This window comes from Nicotiana tabacum, chromosome 22 (assembly GCF_000715075.1).
Source record: "Nicotiana tabacum cultivar K326 chromosome 22, ASM71507v2, whole genome shotgun sequence".
In the NCBI taxonomy this organism is placed as follows: domain Eukaryota; kingdom Viridiplantae; phylum Streptophyta; class Magnoliopsida; order Solanales; family Solanaceae; genus Nicotiana; species Nicotiana tabacum.
In genome coordinates, this window is record NC_134101.1 from 215,364,217 (window position 1) to 215,369,032 (window position 4,816).

The window sequence follows — 4,816 nt, forward strand, 5'->3', positions numbered from 1 at the left end:
CTAAATTCATGCAACATATTTTTTGTATTTTTAATTAAAAATAAACAATCACAGACAAAAACTACAAATAACTATCCAAAATGCCACGCAAATTCTCAAAAATTGTACACAAAGCAAATTTGTTTTATTTTTTGATTTCTTTTGGGGTAATTTCTCGTGAAGCAAAAATCACATGCTCACAGCTGCCCCTCTTTGTTCGAAAAACACAAAGGGTTTTCGTGCAAAGATAAAGTGAGCGAATACGAGCGATTTTTGCACGTTCGAGTACTCCGTATGAAGCATTTTTTGAAAGTTTTGACCGAACCTGTGCTTCGAAGGTTTCCTACATATCCTTGGCTAAAAGGGAATCAGGTCAATGTAGTTCAGGAAGTTTTGGTAGCTGGGACTACTAGGAGCTGTGGTTTTACTGTTACCGTTGTTGCTGCTGCTGCTACTGCTTGCTGAACACCTTATCACACCAAAAGGGAAAATCGAAGCTAAGCTAGCTATGCCTATCAACTATGAGTTACAAAATTCCTATATACAATTCTCTTGAAACTTGATCTTGAGTCTTAGCTAATTTTGCTACAGACTTCGATCTGAATCTTGATGCTCGCAAGCTGTAGGTACTTGTTTATTTCTACAGCATTGAGTAAGACAAGATTGGCGTAGCTTGTGACTTCAATCAGATTTCGGGTAATCCGCACCTTTGTTTGCTCCAATATTTGAGCCCATTTCTTTATTCTGGATTGAGACTCACTCCGTAGGTCATCTCTATCCTTGTGCCTCGAGGTCAAACCTGCTCAGACAACAAAACAAACAAACGAACGAAATTTTTCTTCCCCAGTTTCACTAGGAAAATTTCGTGAGTTATTTGCCATAAAAATCTGCGGAATTGGTGAGGGGATTGGAAACCCCAAGTCTAAAAGGCACAACTCATTAATTGGAGCCCTAATGTTGGAAAAAGGCAAAACGCTCAACTCAGGGATTGGAGCCCTAATGTCGGGTAAAGGAACGCTCAACTCAGGGATTGGAGCCCTAATGTCGTCTAAGGAGAAAATGCACAACTCAGGGATTGGAGACCTAATGTCGGCTAAGGAAACGCTCAACTCAGGGGATTGGAGCCCTAATGCCGGCTAAGGAAATGCTCAACTCAGGGATTGGAGCTCTAATGTCGGCTAAGGAAAATTGCTCAACTTAGGGATTGGAGCCCTAATGGTGGCGAAATGTGACTAGGGAATGGAGGCCCTATGTCTAAAATTTCAACTTAGGGATTGGAGCCCTAATCGGTAAAGGAGACTAGGGAATGGAGGCCCTATGTCTAAAATGTCAACTTAGGGATTGGAGCCCTAATGTCGGCAAAAAAGCGAAACATTGATTTTGGGGCTTCTAAACTACCCCTTTTTTCTTATCTATTTTCTTTCAATTCATTTTTTAGTAAAAAAAATGCAGGAAAGAATTTGGAGGAAGACTTTCCTTTTGGATTGATTATTGTTGCTAAACTATTTCTAGCGCTTGCACATTTATTTTTCCGTTTTGGTTACACCAGCTTCTTGTACTGTTGCTTTGGATTGCACCTCTTTCAATTTTCAAACAAAGAACAATTGTTAGTTTGAAACGGTGGTCGGTTTTGTGGCCTTCATTGTTTTTGATCACTTGATCTCGGCCCAATTCTTTTGGCGAGAACCTCTGCCGCTTGCTGGCTTTACTAAAGATTGGTCTCTCTCCTAAAACCGAGGAACTCAACTTTCAAAATTTATCATGACGGCTCCACCGTATAAGGCTTTGACCCTTTCATTTTAATCTGCTTCTAGGGGCTTTTGACTTTGGATTTATTTTCATTTTCAATAACTCTGATTTCTGAGCATCGGCTATCATGGCCAGTTGGGATCGACTTGATGCACCCACTGAGGCTGGGTATTTTTCTTTGGACTTGGCTTTTATTAAACAAAACCCTGTAAAACCAATATTGTCACCTTTTCTTTGTATTAGTTTCGGAACAGAGTTAGACGGAAAGGGATTCAAGGAAAAGTAAAGAAAGGACAAGAAAAAATGAATTTAAGGAGAAGCGTCCCTTTTGGGGGAAAAAGGACTTATCTGGGTGCATGCAGACTTCAATAGACATGACATGCTTCTTGGACTGGATACCCGATATGCACAACTATCCAACTCATTGTGAACCACATCTCCAAATCGAGAATCCTGGCCAGGACACTTTCAGTGGTGGGGGTGTCTTCTTTTCGATCGAAGACTCCCTTTGCGGGTTTTCGCCGATCGACCTCTCTCATTTCTCTTCTCACCATCGCCTGATAGCACTCTTTACGAGTTTTTCACTAAACAGGCTCTCTCATTTTCAATTTTTCTGCTCACCGTCGCCTTATGGTGCCCGTGTGGGTTTTCACCAATAAAACTCTCTCATTTTATTTCTCTCATTTTTATTGCATCGGATCCAAGTAGCTGTATTCTCTGATCCTTGAACATTCTCACCGATTGATCGGAAGGACTTGAAAGGATTTGGGTAATAATGATTTGGATCGAATTACAACTTTGGAACCATTCAAGCGGGATTATCGCAGGACCATTACAACATCTGCCCCAGTTTCACTTTTTAGGGAATTTGGATTTTTATTTTGGTGTGACTGAACCCTAGAGAGGGGCTGCCTATGTATCCTTTCGGAATCAAGTCAGACGTAGTTCGAGAAAACATCTTCTTCTTTCTATATTTTCTTATTTTTATTTTTATTTTTTTTATTTTTCAAGTTCCAAAGAGGGCAATCAAAGAAGAGTAACAGGCACAAATGGGTTTGCAAAGGGTAGATAGTGTTTGGGTAGTGAGAATAAAAGCCTTAGTCCTCCCAATCGGACAATGTTGTTGTTACAGAAATACTAAACATAGTACCTTTTGACTGCATCTGCATTTACTGCTGCTTCAGGATAATTTCCTTCGATATCGCCCAGATACAATGCTCATCTCGCCAATATCTTTCTGATGGCTATGGGCCCTTCCAATTAGGATCGAATATTCTTTTTGCTTCCTGGTGATATGGAAGAATACGCCTTAAAACGAGTTGCCCCACTTTAAAATTTCTTGGTCGCACTTTCTTGTTATAGGCACGAGCCATTCTTTGTTGGTACAACTGCCCGTGGCAGACCACAGCCATTCATTTTTCATCTATCAAGGTTAATTGTTCCAGACGGGTTTTAACCCACTCACTGTCTTCAATTTCGGCTTCAACAATGATTCGGAGAGAGGGGATTTCGACCTCGGCGGGTATTACGGCTTTCGTACCATAAACCAAAAGATACGGGGTGGCTCCAATTGATGTGCGCACAGTAGTGCGATATCCCAACAATGCAAACGACAAATTTTCATGCCACTGCCTGGAACTTTGAATCATCTTTCTCAAAATCTTTTTGATGTTTTTGTTTGCTGATTCAACGGCACCATTACCTTTAGGCCGATAAGGAGTAGAGTTCCGGTGCATTATCTTGAATTGCTCACATATCTCCCCCATCAAATGACTATTCAAGTTTGCAGCATTGTATGTGATAATAGTTGCAGGAATGTCAAAAAGGCAGATAAGATTAGAGTGCACGGAATCTACCGCAGCTTTCTTGGTGACAGACTTGAGAGTGATTGCTTCGACCCATTTTGTAAAGTAGTCAATGGCAACTAGTATGAATTTGTGTCCATTTGAGGCTTTTGGCTCGATTAGCCCAATGACGTCCATGCCCCAGGCAACAAATGGCCAAGGTGCAGACATGGGATGTAGTTCTGTGGGAGGTGCATGAATCAAATCACCGTGCACCTGACACTGATGACACTTCCGAACGAAACTAAAACAATCCTTTTCCATGGTCATCCAGTAATAACCCGCTCGAAGGATTTTCTTTCCTAAAACATACCCATTCATGTGGGGCCCGCATATTCTCGCGTGTACCTCATGCATGATTCTTCCAGCCTCTTCTGTGTCAACACATCTTAACAAATTGAGGTCCGGAGTTCTCTTGTACAAGACATCCCCACTCAAAAAGAAACCACTCGCGTGCCGCCTAATGGTTCTCTTTTGGTCTCCACTGGCTTGCTCGGGGTATTCTTGAGTTTTCAGAAACGTTTTGATGTCATGGTACCATGGTTGGGTATTTGGTGCTGCTTCAATTGTATTACAATAACCATGCCTTTCCCGAATTTGAATTTCCAAGGGATCTATGCGAGCATTGCCTGGATACGGCAGCATTGAGGCCAAAGTAGCAAGTGTGTCAGCTAATTCGTTGTGACAATGAAGAATGTACCGGAACTCTATTGACTTGAATCGCTTGCTGAGATTCTTCCACATACTTCTTGTAAGGGATAAGCTTAACATCTCGGGTTTCCCATTCTCCTTTTTTTGGGAGTAATTCTCATATAGGGCAAAAATCATGTGTTTACAATGTTTATACCTATAATGCAAGCTTCATACTCGGCGGTGTTGTTTGTACAGAAGAACCGAAGCCGAGCTGTGGCTGGATAGTGCTGACCAGTGGGTGAGATCAAAATTGCCCCAATTCCAACACCTTTTGCGTTTACCGCCCCATCAAAGAACATTTTCCAAGCATGAGTGTCTTCAGATATTGCCTCAACTGAATTTACTTCTTCATCTGGGAAGTAAGTTCTCAAAGGTTGGTACTCATCATCAATCGGGTTCTCAGCCAAATGATCCGCTAATGCCTGGGCTTTTATTGTCGTGCGAGTGACATAGACTATGTCAATCTCTGTGAGCAAGATCTGCCACTTTGCTAATCTCCCAGTGGGCATTGGTTTCTAAAATATATACTTTAAGGGATCCAACCTGGTTAT